Source organism: Mustela nivalis, assembly GCF_964662115.1.
Source record: "Mustela nivalis genome assembly, chromosome: 6".
Classification (NCBI taxonomy): domain Eukaryota; kingdom Metazoa; phylum Chordata; class Mammalia; order Carnivora; family Mustelidae; genus Mustela; species Mustela nivalis.
Window position 1 is genome coordinate 108,969,079 of NC_139025.1, and position 16,579 is coordinate 108,985,657.

The 16,579-nt window shown below is 37.3% G+C and overlaps 1 protein-coding gene and 1 pseudogene across 13 annotated transcripts in view; one reads left to right on the forward strand and one right to left on the reverse strand.

The window, feature by feature from the left end:
• Positions 1–16,579, reverse strand: part of TCF12 (transcription factor 12) — a 390,121-nt gene that overhangs the window by 268,303 nt on the left and 105,239 nt on the right. The window lies entirely within an intron of this gene.
• Positions 9,643–13,565, forward strand: LOC309866252 (L-lactate dehydrogenase A chain-like; annotated as a pseudogene). The gene is made up of 2 exons: positions 9,643–11,679; positions 11,904–13,565. The product of its transcript is annotated as an L-lactate dehydrogenase A chain-like (transcript).

A 16,579-nucleotide genomic window follows, 5' to 3' on the forward strand; every position in this document is an offset into this window, starting at 1 on the left:
CCAACTGCCTATAAGTCCACCATACAAATATATATTACTGGTATACATGCTATACTGTGATACTATGCTATATGCTAGCTAGAAAATTAATGTGTAATGAGTCTTACATATAAATAATGCAATTAAGAAAAATAAAATTGATAGTGAGCTTTATTTTCAATATGACTACTGCTACGTAAAAACAGAAGGAAGAGGTAAAAGAAGACAGGGATGGAAGAAAAATAAGATGAGGAAGAGGATAAGAGGAGAAAAAAGATGGGGAGGAGGTGGGGAAGAAAAGTAGAAGGGGAAAAGGAAGCATACTAAAATGTTTACAGTATTTGGGTTTTAGCAGAGAGACAATGGGCAACATTATCTCCATTTTTTTCTTCCTGCCCACACTTTCTAAATTTGCTCTAATTACTGCAAAAATAAGAAAAAAATACTTATTAATATGGCAAACTACCAACAATAAACATATGACCTAGACGTCCCACTCCTGAGTATCTACCCTATGGAAACGCAAACAGATGTTTACCAAAAAACTGATATAAAAATGTTCATAGCCATTCTAATCATACTCTCCAAGAACTATAAAATAACACAAATGTCCTTTAACAAGGGTAAAAACAACAATAACTGTGGTACCTCCACTTAATGTAATACTGCTCATCAGTAAAAAGGAACCAACTACCAATACATTCAACAACATAGTTGTATTTCAAAGGTAATAGGCTTAGTCAAAGAAGCGAGTCTCAAAATGTTATATACTATATTACTATATTTATATAAAAACTCCCAAAAAGATAAAGCCATAATAATAAAGAACAGATTAGTGGTTCCAAGGGATTAAGATAAAGTAAAGGGGGGGAAACAGTAGGAGCTAGTTTTTTGGGGTAATAAAGTTATTTTGAATCTTGATTGCGGTAGGACTTACATGAATCTACACTTGTGTTAAAATTCATGGAACTATATACCAACAAGATGTCAATTTTAGAGGTGCCTGGATAGTGCAGTTAAGCATCCAAACTCTTGATTTCAGCTCAGGTCTGATCTCAGGTCATAAGATAGAGCCTGCTCAAGATTCTCTCTCTCCCTTTCCTTCTGCCCTGCCCCCACCCCCACCCACACACTTACATGTGTGAGCATGAGCACACACTGTCTCTCTCAAAAAAAAAAAAAATCAATTTTATTACACATTAATTTTTAAAATAAAATTTAAAAACAGCCATACTGAACAACCCATGTATAATGCTACAAAATACATTTTTTTCCAAACAACCAGAATTGCAGAGTAGCAAAAATAATTAAAAAAAACAAAACAAAACAGAGAATCAATGAAATTCAAATAAAAATTCTAACAAGCTTATTTGAAATAAATGCATATGGAAATACAAGGCCCAGAATGGGCTAAATAATTTTTAAAAAGAGAAACAAAGTTGGACTGACTTACAGTATCTAAATCTTATGATTTATTTTAAATCAGCAGTAATGAAGACACTATGAGGAAGGCAACAATGAAATATACTGATAATGAAAGAGAACAGAGTCCAAAAATGGAACCGAAGATATGTGGTCAAATAATGTTCAACTAAGACCCTAAACAGAAACTCAACAATGAAAGGACAGTCTCAAATAAATGGTGTTAAAACAACTGAGTATCTTATGGAAGATAAAAAAGAACTTCCAACTCCTATCATACATTTTACAAAAAAAAAATTGAAATGGCTTAGAGACCTAAAAATGAAATCTAAAACTATTAAAGTTCTGAAGAAAACAGCGGAGAAAAACATCCTTGCAATTTGGAATTAGACAAAGATTCTTTTAGGCAGAACAAAACTTTAATCACACAAAAAGCTTCATTTGGTTTCTTCAAAATTAAAACCTAATGCCCTTCAAAAAACTGTTAAGAAAATGAAAAGACAAAAATTAGGAGAAAATATTCATAATACATATATCTGACAAAGATCTTACATCCAAAATTGACAAAGAAGATACATGAATGGACAATAAGCCCATGAAAAGATAGTTAAAATCATCAATCATCAGGGAAACATAAGCTAAAACGAAATACTACCACATACTCACATTAATGGCTAAAAAGACTTGCTTAAAAAGACTGATGACAGCAAGTGTTAGAGGATGCTGAGCAATGAGAACAATCAGCCACTGTTTGTAGAAGTGTAAAATAGTACAACCACTTTGAAAAGCAGCTTTCCCGTTTCATAGAGTATAAACTATATACTTCTAATATGACCCAGAAACTTTACTCAGAGGTATTTATTCAAGAATAACAAAAAACAAAATATTCAGGGGCACTTGGCTGGTTCAATCAGCGTAGCATGTGACTCTTGATCTCAGAGTTGTGGGTTTGAGCCTCACACTGGGTATAGAGATTATTTAAAAATTAAATCATTTTTTTAAAAATGTCCATAAAAAGCTATATACTAATTTTAGAACAGCTTTATTCATAACAGACAAAACACTGTAAACAATCCAAACATTTATCAACAGACTAATGGATACACAAACAATGGTATATGGAAAACTATTACCAAGCAATAAAAAACAACTAATTTCTAATGCATGCAACAACCTGAATGAATGTCAAAAACATTATTTTATGGCTAAGAGATACATGAAAAAAAGATCAACATTACTCATCATGAGGGAAATACAAATCAAAAACCACAATGAGATACCACCTCACACCTGTCAGAATGGCTAAAATTAACAACTCAGAAAACAACAGATGTTGGCAAGGATGTGGAGAAAGGGAAACCCCTTTGTGGGAATGCAAAGTGCTGCAGCCATTCTGGAAAACAGTATGGAGGTTCCTCAAAAAGGTAAAAATAGAGCTATCCTATGACTCAGCCATTGCACTACTAGGTTATTTATCCAAAGAATACAAAAGGGCTGATCTGAAGGGGCACATGCACGCCAGTGTTTATAGCAGCACTATCAAAAAAGCCAAATTATGAAAAGAGCCCAAATGTTCATTGACTGATGAATGGATAAAGAAGATATGGTGTATATGCACAATGGAGTATTACCCAGTCATCAAAAAGAATGAAATCTTGCCATTTACAACAATGTGGATGGAACTGGAGAGTATTATGTGAAGAGAAATAAGTCACTCAGAGAAATACAAATATATGATTGCACAGAATATTATATGATTCACAAATCATATAATATGATTCACAAATATATAATATGATTCACAAATATTATATGATTTCACAAGAAACAAAACAGATGAACATAGTTTCAGGAAAAATAAAATAACATAAAAACAGGGGGGGCAAACCATTAGAAACTCTGTAGTTAAGAGAACAAACTGAGGTTTGCTGGAGAAGAGGTATATGAGGGGATGGGCTAAATGGGTGATGGGTATTATAGAGGGCGCTTGTTGGGATGAGCACTGGGTGTTATATGTAACAGAGCAATCACTAAATTTTATACCTGAAACCAATACTACACTATATGTTAACTAAGTTGAATTTAAATTTAAAAAAAAACTCCAAATATGTAAATTTTAAACACATTTTTTAAAAATATTTTATTTATTTATTTGAGAGAGAGACAGTGAGAGAGAGCATGAGCGAAGAGAAGGTCAGGGAGAGAAGCAGACTCCCCATGGAGCTGGGAGCTTGATGCGGGACTCAATCCCAGGAATCCAGGATCATGACCTGAGCCGAAGGCAGTCGTCCAACCAACTGAGCCACCCAGGCGTCCCTAAACACATTTTTAAACACTGCAAAAATCATAATACTCTGAATAAATTCTCAGTGTCCCATCTTTTGGAACTGCATCAAAATGTAAAACTAAACTCCTCAAAGATATGAAATAGAAAGTAAAGGGGAATTTCACCCAGGAAAAACAAAAACCAAAACCCAGAAAACATTGTTTAAGTCAAAGAAATCAGATATAAGAGTTTATTTTATATGATTCCATTATTATGAAGTTATTTCTATAACAGACTAAAACTAATCTACAGTGATAGATATAACCTAATCTACAGTGACAGGTATCAAATTATTCCAAGGGACTGGTGTTAAGGAAACTGATTACAAATGATGACAATAAGGCAACTTTCTGGAATAATGATGAACATGTTCTATACATCTAATAAAATAAATCTCAAAACTACTGAAATACATATTTAAATGTAAGTATTTACTAATAAATGGATTCAGTAAAATTATAGAATACAAAATCAATATTCAGGTTGTATTTTTATACACTAAAAAAAAGAAAGAAAGAAAGAAAGAAAGAAAGAAAGAAAGAAAGAAAGAAAAATTAAGAAAACAATCCCATTTACAGTTGCATCCAAAAGAAAAAAGTGGGACACCTGGGTGGCTCAAACGGTTAAGGGTCCAACTCTTAATTTTAACTCAGGTAATGATCTCAGGATTTTGAGAATGAGCACCATGTCCAGCGTGGATTCTCTCTTTTCCTCTCTCTCTGCCCCTCCCCCACCTCTCTCTCTCTTAAAAAAGAAAAGGGGGTGCCTGGGTGGCTCAGATGATTGAGCACCTGCCTTCAGCTCAGGTCATGATCCTGGCGTCCTGGGATCGAGTTCTGCATTGGGCTCCCTACTCCGTGGAGCCCACTTCTCCCTCTACCTCTCTCTCTCTGTATCTCACGAATAAATAAAATATTTTTTAAAAAAAAAGGAACAACAACAACAACAAAGTAACTAGGAATAAATTTTTTTTTTAAGATTTTATTTATTTATTTGACAGAGAGAGATCGCAGGCAGGCAGAGAGAGAGGAGGAAGCAGGCTCCCTGCTGAGCAGAGAGCCCGATGTGGGCCTTGATACCAGGCCCTGAGATCATGACCCGAGCCGAAGGCAGTGGCTTAACCCACTGAGCCACCCAGGCGCCCAACTAGGAATAAATTTAACCAAGAAGTGAAAGACCTATACTTTGAAAACTATAAAACATTAATGCAAGAAATTGAAGACTGCACAAATAAATGGCAAGGTATGAACATGATCATGGGTTGGAAGAATTAATATTGTTAAAAAAAATCTATACTACCCAAAGCAATCTGTGGATTTAATGAAATCCCTATCAAAATATCAATAGCTTTTTTTTTTCTTTACAAAAGTAGAATAAAATTAATCCTAATTTTTGTATGGAAACACAAAAGACCCCCAAATAGCCAAAAAAAAAAAAAAAAATTGAGAAAGAGGAACAAAGCTGAGGGTATCACAATGTCAGATTTCAAACTCTACTACAAAGCTATAGCAATCAAAATAGTATGGTACTGGCACAAAAACAGATTTAGCTAGAAAAAACAGAATAGACTTTATAGAAATAAACCCACACTTACATGGTCAATTAACCTCCAACAAAGGAGGCAAGAAAATACAATGGAGAGAACACCGACTTTTTAATAAATGGTGTTGGGAAAACTGGATAGCTCCATGCAAAAGAATGAAACTGGACCACTTTCTTACAACACATAAAAAATAAACTCACAAGTGATTAAAGACCTAAATATAAGACCTAAAACCATAAAACTGCTTTAAAAAAAAAACAGTACCAAAAAACCACAGGCAGTAAAATCTAGGACATCAGTCCTGGCAATATTTTTCTGGATATGTCTCCCCAGGTAAAGAGGAAAAAAAAGCAAAAATAAATAACTGGTACTACATGACACTACAAAAAGCTTCAGCACAGTGAAGATTATCAAAAAAATGAAAAGCAAGCTGCAAACTATTTGCAAATGATATATTTAATAAGGGGTTAATATGGAAAATATATAAAGAACTTACATAACTCAACAAAATATATATATATATATATTCAGATATATATATATATATATTAATCAGAATATATACATATTCAACTAAAAATGGGAAGAACTAAACAGACATTTTTCCAAAGACAGAAGGCCAACAGACACATGAAAGGATGCTCAACATCACTCATTATCAGGGAAATGCAAATCAAAACAACAATGAGATATCACCTCCCACCTGTCAGAATGGTTAGAATCAAAAAGACAGGAAGTAACAAGTATTGGCAATGATGTGGAATAAAGGAAACAATTGTGCATAGTTGATGGGAAAGTAAATTGGAGGAAACACTCTGGAAAACAGTACAGAGGTCCCCTAAAAGACTAAAAATAGAAATATATAACCCAGTAATTCCACTTCTGGATATTTACCCAAAGAGAACAAAAACACCAATTAGAAACAACTGCATTATTATTTACAAGCCAAGATATGGAAGCAATGTAAGTGTCCATCAACAGACGATGGACAAAGAAGATGCGATATATACAGACAATGGAGTATTATTCAGCCATGAAAACTAATGAAATCTTATCATTCACAACAACATGGATGGACCTAAAGGGTATCAAGCTAAGTGAAATAAGTTGGACACGGGCACCTGGGTGGCTCAGTTGTTAAGCGTCTGCCTTCGGCTCTGGTCATGATCTCAAGGTCCTAGGATCGAGCCCTGCTCAATGCTCAGCAGGAAGCCTTCTTCTCCCTCTCCCCTTCCCCTTGCTTGTGTTCCCCTTTACTGTTTCTCTCTCTGTCAAATAAATAAATAATATCTTTAACAACAACAACAAAAAAATAAATTAGAGAAAGGAATTATATGATTTCACTTACAAGTGGATCTAAAAACAAAAACAAAAATGAACGAACAACAACAAAAAATGCAGGCAAATAAATGTAGAGAACTCGTAGCTGCCAGAGGGGAAGGGGGTGATGGGATAGGTGAAATAGTGAAGGGGATTAAGAGGTACAAATTTCCTAAACTTATTATGATGAACACTGAGTAATGTACAGAATTACTGAATCATATATTGTACACCTGAAACCAATATAATACTGCATGCTAACTATATTGAAAAAATCAGTCAGTACGTACATAAGTAAATGGTACAAACTTCCAGTTACAAAATAAACAAGTTGGGGTGCCTGGGTGGCTCAGTAGGTTAAGCCTCTGCCTTTGGCTCAGGTCACAATCTCAGGGTCCTGAGACTGAGCCCCACATCAGGCTCTCTGCTCTGTGAAGAGCCTGCTTCCTCCTCTCTCTCTGCCTGCCTCTCTGCCCACTTGTGATCTCTGTCTGTCAAATAAATAAATAAATTCTTAAAAAAAAAATAAACAAGTCACAGGGATAAGAAGTACAACATATGGAATACAGTCAAAAATATCACGGTAATCTTGCAGGGTGGCAGGTGCTAACTATATTTATTGTGGTAAGCGTTTCATAATGTGTATGTAGTTGTCAAATCACTATGCTGTATACCTGAAATTAATCAGCCAACTATACTCAATTTAAAAATTTTAAATTACGTGGGGCACCTGGGTGGCTCAGTGGTTTGGGCTGCTGCCTTTGGCTCGGGTCATGATCTCAGGGTCCTGGGATCGAGCCCCGCATCGGGCTCCCTGCTCCGCAGGAAGCCTGCTTCCCTCTCAATCTCTCTCTCTCTGCCTGCCTCTCTGCCTACTTGTGATCTCCGTCTTTCAAATAAATAAATAAAATCTTTAAAAAAAAAAAAAATTTAAATTACGTATTTTACTATAGATAAATACACACACATGTATATATAGTATAAATAACTGAATATACAAATATATACTGTATTTTATTACATGCAATAAAATACATATATAAAATCAACTACTGTACTGAATTAAATTCAATAAAATAAAATTTAGCAAACTCATATAAAGCAAAGTATACTACAGATCTATTTTCTGGCTTGAATCTTTACCAATCAAGGTATAAATATTCAAACAATTAAATCAAAGAAATTTTGTCAGTCAGAACATAGAAAAGTGGCAGGGAACACTGGCAGAAGTCTTAGGAGTCCTTTAGTCTTCCCTTCTATTTAGTTCAAGAGTCCTACCAACAGCATGTGAAGCTGATGGTTTTAATGAATCAGTGCAGGTGTGCCCAGACCTCTTAGGCAAAGTCTTTCTCCCTACTGAAATATCTTAGAAAATTATCTTCAAAAATTCTGAGAGATGAAAATTGTGCTCAGTTGCAGCAGGAGTTGGCCTGTGGATAAATCCAACCTACTGTCTATTTTTACAAATAAAGTTTTGTTGGAATACAGTCATGCCCGTTTGTTTTCCACATTACTGTATGGCTCCTTTCATGTTACAATGGCAGAATTAAATTGTTGCAAACAAAACCCAAAATATTTAACTGGTCCTTTACAAAAAAGTTTGCCTCCCACTTTTCTAAAGCAACACCAGTGAAGTCTGTATCCTCTTTTCCATGACAGTATTAAAAAACCTAGAGATTATTAGTCCCATTTGCCTTTAGTCTTTTCTTCCCATTTATGGACTATTACTCCTATGTCACTATTTTCAGTAGCTCAAATCCTTAAACATGCCCTTCTCTACATTATAATTGATGAATGACGCTCAGATAAAGTAGGAAAATGAATCCATCATCCCATCTAAGAAGACAGTGGAACCATTTTCTGATACAACATTTCTATTAATGCAGTTTAGAGTTTCATTTATCTTTTATATTCATAAAGAAAAGAGGTTTCATCTACTTATTTCTTGCTCCTTCACGTTGCTGACACATATCTTTTACAGTGATAACTTTTTTTAAAAGGCAATGTGTATGTATTACTTTTGCAAACAAAAACACTCTATGAGGAAATATCCACACATTCTTTTTTTTTTTTTCAAAGATTTTATTTATTTATTTGACAGAGACTGAGATCACAGGTAGGCAGAGAGAGAGACAGAGAGAGAGAGAGAAGCAGGCTCCCTGCCGAGCAGAGAGCTCGATGTGGGACTCGATCCCAGGACCCTGAGATCATGACCTGAGCCGAAAGCAGCGGCTTAACCCACTGAGCCACCCAGGCACCCCCCCCACATTCTTTTCAACACAATTTGTTTGGATCTGGGGACCAGATGTTATGTCACATATTTGAGGCTCCTACGTCATAATTTTCTCTTTCTCTTCTCTTACTGTAAGCTATAGCTCTATTCTGTTGTTTAATACACCTTTTTCCATATGAGAATTATTCTCCTGAAGGAAACAAAACAGGCTCTATTATACTGAAAGTACCAAAGGAACATTCAGGAAACTGGTACACAGATGAAGAGCTTAGGAAGAAGCAGGAGAGTGCCCCAAAATACCAACAAGTGTGGTTTGGTGAAAGATGCAAAGCCTTAATGATCAGACAACACTAAGCTTGACATAGATTCTGTTCCTTCTTAGCTATATCATACAGAATAATTTCAAAAGTAGATTAAGGTGAAGATACAATTAATGAGCTAAGCATTACCTTAAATTTTTTTTTAAGATTTTATTTTATTTTTTTTTTATTTGACAGACAGAGATCACAAGTAGGCAGAGAGGCAGGCAGAGAGAGAGAGAGAGGAGGAAGCAGGCTCTCCGCGGAGCAGACAGCCCGATGCGGGGCTCGATCCCAGAACCCTGGGATCATGACCTGAGCCGAAGTTAAATATTTTTAAACATAAAACATATCCAGTATTTTGATGTAGGAATCACCTTTACCTGGTGCCTCAGACTTCTATCTGGAAGAACTCCCTTACCTGCCTTCACCCAAAGAAGAATAATAAACCTCCTGACTAATGTGCACATTTTTCTTTCTTTCTGATTTTTCTTTAAGATTTATTTATTTATTTGACAGAGAGAGAGAGAGAAATCACAAGTAGGCAGAGAGGCAGGCAGAGAGAAAGGGAAACCGGCTCCCTGTTAAGCAGAGACCCCGATGCGGGGCTAGATCCCAGGACCCTGAGATCAGATCTGAGATCATGATCTGAGCCAAAGGTAGATGTTTAATCCACTGAGCCACTCAGGCGTCCCTACTGTGCACATTTCTTGAATATTCATTTATTAAATATGTGGAGCTAATATCATAAGGAGCTGCCAACACTAGTGATTGACACTATTCTTCCGATCCGATCAGGTTTTGAATGGAATAATCATTATCAATCAATGGAATAATACTCAGAAATTCTGAGTATTTTTTTTGTTGCATCGGCAAGCCCATTTGGCAGCAGCAGCTCTAAAGCTATGAACTCTCATCATTGTACCATTAATAATACTGATGTTTTAAACTTCATATGGAACTCTCTTATGTCTTAATTTTCATTTGGTTCCAAACTCAGGACCAGGACGCCCCCCCCCTTTCTTAAGATTTTATTTAATTATTTGACAGATCACAAGTAGGCAGAGAGGCAGGCAGAGAGAGAGGAGGAAGCAGGCTCCCTGCTGAGCAGAGAGCCCTACTCGGAGCTCGATCCCAGTACCCTGGGATCATGACCTAAGCTGAAGGCAGAGGCTTTAACCCACTAAGCCACCCAGGTACCCCCAGGACTCCTTTTCTGAATATGGGTCCTCTGATTAGTGTTCTACATCACCCTTCTTGCATAAGTCACACTTGTAATTCAGTGTTCAGCTTACTTCCTTTTTAAAAAAAAGATTTTTATCTATTTATTTGAGAGAAAGAAAAGTAGAGAGACAGCATGAGTGTGGGGAGGTGCAGCACAGAGGGAGAAACAGACTCCCTGCTGAGCAGGGAGCCCAACATGGGCCTCGATCCCAGGACCCTGAGATCATGACCTGGGCCACAGGCAGATGCTTAACTGACTGAGCCACCCAGGCACCCCTCACCCTGCTTCTTTAAAATATAACAAAAACTAATGCATTTGCAAAGAAATAAATTCAGAATCTTCCACATTTGTTTTTCCTACAATCTATTATAAACAGTCTCATTACGTCTAATTCAATAGCAAGTGGTTTAGCTCCTTATCATTATGTCTTTCCAAACTTTCAATTCAGCTTTCATAAAGCAATCTTTGTTAGGAATTCATAGATTTAATTGTAAGGATTTTTTTTTTTTTTTTTTTGAGAGCACAAGTAGGCAGGGAGGCAGGCAGAGAGAGGAGGAAGCAGGTTCCCCAGGCACCCAGGTGCCCCTCATAGATTTAATTTTAAATGAATAATTATTAACAGGTCTGGGAACAAATAGAATTAACTCTTGGTAAGCTACAACTCATATATTAGAGCAGAAGCACAGAAGCACGCTAGAGTATAACTGATTAGGCATAAATGACCAATGGGTCCATCATTATCAGTCAATGTATTTTCCAGGGGGAATGGAGAGAACTGATTAATCTGACTGGAAGAAGAACTTCAATATCCTCACCTTTAAAATGGGGATACCACTATCCTTCTTTTAAGTTTCCCATGAGGATTAAATGAAATTCTAGGTATAAATTGTCGAGAGAAGTATTTGGCACAAACCAAGTGCTCAATAAATACATGAGGCCAACACTTAATGAAACCAAGCTCCATATCCAAAAAGCAGAATCTTTATGACACAAGTAAATCTTATCTGAATAATCTACTTGAGGTAAAAACTGGCAATGTTGTTGGGGATTACTTCCCATAATCCTGGCTAAAGTTTCAGTATAGGAGACAAAAACAAATTTTGAAACTTCCCCAATAGTGTCGGAGCCGCTGCAGCCAAGTCCGGATCCAGTCTCATGCACTGCTGATGCCCGCCCTCCCGACGTGCACTCCCAATTCCTTTTGGTTCTAAGTCCAAAATGGCAATTCTCAAAGATCAGCTTGATTCAGAATCTTCTTAAGGAAGAACATGTCCCCCAAAATAAGATTACAGTTGTTGGGGTTGGTGTTGTTGGCATGGCTTGTGCCATTCAGTATCTTTTTTTTTGCTTCTTAAGATTTTATTTATTTATCAGAGAGAGAGAGGGAGAGAGCAGGCACAGGCAGACAGAATGGCAGGCAGAGGCAGAGGGAGAAGCAGGCTTCCTACTGAGCAAGGAGCCCGATGTGGGACTCGATCCCAGGACACTGGGATTATGACCTGAGCCGAAGGCAGCTGCTTAACCAACTGAGCCACCCAGGCGTCCCGTGCCGTCAGTATCTTAATGAAGGACTTGGCAGATGAACTTGCTCTTGTTGATGGCATGGAAGACAAATTCAATGGAGAGATGATGGATCTCCAGCATGGAAGCCTTTTCCTTAGAACACCAAAAATTGTCTCTGGCAAAGACTATAACGTGACTGCAAACTCCAAGCTGGTTATTATCACAGCTGGGGCATGTCAGCAAGAGGAGGAAAGCTGCCTTAATTTGGTCCAGCGTAACATGAACATCTTTAAGTTCATCATTCCTAATGTCGTCAAATACAGCCAAACTGCAAGTTGCTTGTTGTTTCCAATCCAGTGAATATCTTGACCTATGTGGCTTGGAAGATAAGTGGCTTTCCCAAAAACCGTGTTATTGGAAGTGGTTGCAATCTGGATTCAGCCCGGTTCTGTTACCTAATGGGAGAAAGGCTGGGAGTTCACCCATTAAGCTGTCACGGGTGGATCCTCAAGAAGCATGGAGACTCCAGTGTGCCTGTATGGAGTGGAGTAAACATTGCTGGTGTCTCTCTGAAGAATATGCACCCTGACTTAGGCACTGATGCAGATAAGGAACAGTGGAAAGAGGTTCACAAACAGGTGGTTAACAGTGCCTATGAGGTGATCAAACTGAAAGGCTACACTTCCTGGGCCATTGGACTGTCTGTGGCAGATTTGGCAGAAAGTATAATGAAGAATCTTAGGCAGGTGCATCCAATTTCCGCCATGATTAAGGGTTTCTATGGCATAAAAGATGATGCCTTCCTTAGTGTTCCTTGCATCTTGGGACAGAATGGAATTTCAGATGTTGTGAAGGTGACTCTGACTCATGAGGAAGAGGCCCGTTTGAAGATCCCCCACTCTGGAGGATCCAAAAGGAGCTGCAGTTTTAAAGTTTTCTAATGAACCACTTCACTGTATAGACTACGACAGGGTTTTAGTTGGAGGTTGTGTACATTGTCCTTATTATCTGATCTGTTACTTAAATAATATCAAAATGGCCTAAGGAAAAAACATCAGTTTCCTAAAGTTCTAAATAGGAATGGTTCAGCAAACCCTGCAGCTATACCCTAATGTTGGATGATACCTGCCTTTGTAGCCCTAAATGGGTCCATCTCAGAGGCACCACTGCCAATACTGCATATGCAGCAGGTGCTCTTCAAACCAGATGCGTATTTCCTGTGTGTTCTATGACTTCTGGTTCCTTCACTCAACACCCAACATGCCTAGTCCATCTTTTCCAGTCAGTCACATCCTGGGCTCCAATGTATAAATTCATTATTGCATGTATTGTGCATAACTGTTTCAAAGGATCTTACTTCATGTACCACGTATGTAAGAATATAGTGTACATTGCCATATAATGAAAAAAGACCATGCAACCAACTAAGTGTCATACCAACTAAAATAACAAATAAAATTTGCAGTGACCTTTCTTTGGGAAAAAACAAAAAACAAACAATAAAACCTTCCCCAATAACATAAACATGACATTTAATGCCTCTAAACATCGAGAGAAAGGAAAAGCCTCAGTATCCTAAAAGACAAGAAAAACCAGGTGGTGGGGTTATGACATTGGGGAGGGTATGTGCTATGGTGAGTGCTGTGAAGTGTATAAACCTGGCGATTTACAGACCTGTACCCCTGGGGCTAATAATACATTATATGTTTATTAAAAATATATAAATTAAAAAAAAAAAAAAAAACAAGAAAAACCACCTAGCACTCTGCAGATTATTCCATTCTCATCTGTTGGCCGGTTAACAGCAACCTATTCTCCTTTCAATTCAGAAATCTCGTAAAATCAGTATATTACTATTTCCTTCTACTAACTCCATGGCCTGACAAGATAGGATCCATCTAAGGAAATATAATCACCAGAATCTAAGATAAGGAAGAAAGGAAGGGAAGATGGATGGATTATAACTACTCAGAATTATAGTATTTACCATTATAGGCCAACCCTGAAAAATAAATACAGTACACTTAAATGTTAAGTTCATATCTGCTAGGTTTTAGTCAATGCAATAGTAATATATAAAGACCAAAAACGTCACTTATTTGCAAAGAACAAGACTTATAACCTGGTTCCTATCCTATATAAACACGTTTTTCTGCTACAGATTCTGAGGCATAGATCTTATTGTGAACAGCATTCCCAAACTGACTCTTCATGGTGGCTGAGAATCCTAACCTAACCTATACACTAAGCCATTGTTAATGCCAGTTTCCTGTTCCTCCACTCCTGTCATCTACTATACTCAGGACCTTACCCCTGTCTTCTATTTTCACTATGACACTCTAGCCTCAGTATGGCCCTCAAATCTAGAAACACTTTAAAGGTTCTGCCTCAGCTCTTAGTCCCAAGTGCTCTATGTACTCACATTCTGCCCAGAAGCCAACAAAATGCTAAGCTTTCTGTATTTGAAATCTTAAGTTTTCTTTCAAAAAAACTGAAATTTTGTTAGCATGAGTCTATAATTTTGTTCTACATGGGACACAAAAGCAGCAGAAAAGATAATCTACTTAAGAGAAAGAGATTAAAGAGAATACATGGTGAAAGAAGTAAATGTGAAATTAGCATAACATACATGAAATCTAAAAAAATGAAAGGTGCTATGTGTCTTACCTCCCCCACCCACCTCATATAATACAAAACGTAATGATTATCCTTAATTTCAAAACTGACAGATTGCTCCTGTTGATTCTGAAGCTCTTCACAAGGACAGCCATACCCACCCTCTGTTTCTTATCCACACTTACTCATCCCTCTTCCATGAAGTCTTCCTTGATTAACTAGAAGAGAGCTTAGCATTGTTCCACCTACACACAGTCTCAAGATTCTTCCATGTCTGCCACCTGAAATAACATGCTTTCCTAACTGCCCATATAGAAAAATAAACCACTTAATCTATTTACTTAATTGAGCACATTTCCCAAGTGATCTTATTCAACTAGCCAGCCATTTAGTTTTGGTCAGGTCATAATGGTTCTCTGTGTTGCTTGTCTACTTAAGATTCCTTGAATCTCAAACTTAATGTTTGAGGCAAAATATAATCTATGGAAATTATGCAGCAAGTTAAATAATAAGATTTCTCCCTCACTACTTTTACATTTTTTTCAAAAGGAAAAAACAAAAAACAAAAAACCACCTTTTAAAAAGACTTCCCAGGGAGCCTGGGTGGCCCAGTCATTAAGCCTCTGCCTGCCTGGGCTCAGATCCCAGGGTCCCCGCATCAGGCTCCCTAGTAGGCAGGGAGTCTGCTTTTCCCTCTCCCACTCCCCCTGCTTGTGTTCTCTCTTTTGCTGTGTCTCCGTCAAATAAATAAAATATATTTTTTTAAGATTTTATTTATTTATTTTACAGACAGAGATCACAAGTAGGCAGAGAGGCAGGCAGAGAGAGAGGAGGAAGCAGGCTCCCCGCTGAGCAGAGAGCCCAATGTGGGGCTCCATCCCAGGACCCCGGGATCATGACCTGAGCTGAAGGCAGAGGCTTTAACCCACTGAGCCACCCAGGCGCCCCTAAATAAAATATTTTTAAAAAATTAAAATTAAAATTAAAAAAGACTTCCCTACCAATATGTGTGAAACTTTGCCATGTAAGGTATTACACTTCCCCAAATTCACACCTGAAAAAATATAAACACAAAGTTTACAACACAAAGAATTCTCTGGAAGAGGACCTCAAGATGCACTCAATATATTTGCCTCTGCTCCCACCCCAATTATCCACAGGTTCGCCACTTATCTCCTGACCACAATATGTATGTAACGCTTGGCTACATAAAGAGAATACATGTCCTAGATTTTCTAGGACAATCTCTATCTCATTTACCCTTTTCCCTTCCATACGCATGTCATAAGTATAATGAAATGTGATTGAACTGTTACAAATTTTTAAGACTTTGTGAATACAAAGGTCTAATGAAAGGAATTAAATGACACGGATTAGTTGTACAAAACACATGGTCACTACATTTATAAGTAAAGGCAGTGAACAAAATACATCTGAAACATCTTTAATACTGCCCACTAAAAACTTGTATTTAGTCAATGCTGGCAACCACAATATTAGAACTTGGCCTTCTTTCTCTTAGATGGATTTCTAAAATACAAGTTGCTACCAGGCTAACTCCTCCCCTTCTTAGCAGGTTACCAAAATTCCAAACAGTTTGGTCTTGATTTCCTTATTCAAGGCTCATTAAAATACAGTTGACCCTTGAGATCCTTGAATAGTGAAGGGACAGAAGACACCTAGAGCAGTCAAAACTTTGCGTATAACTTTTGACTCCCCTGACACTTAACAACTAATAGTCTGTTTACTGGAAGTCTTACCAATAACATGAATAGTGGATTGACAGATATTTCATATGTTTTATGTATTTATATATTGTATTCTTACAATAACTAAGCTGTAAGGAAAAATGTTAAGAAAATCATTAAGAAGAGAAAATACATTTACAGTATTGTAACATATTTATTGAAAAAAAATCCTCGGGCGCCTGGGTGGCTCAGTGGGTTAAGCCGCTGCCTTCAGCTCAGGTCATGATCCCGGGGTCCTGGGATGGAGCCCCACATTGGGCTCTCCGCTCAGCAGGGAGCCTGCTTCCCCCCCTCTCTCTCTCTCTGCCTGCCTCTCCATCTACTTGTCCTCTGTCAAATAAATAAATAAAATCTTTAAAAAAAAA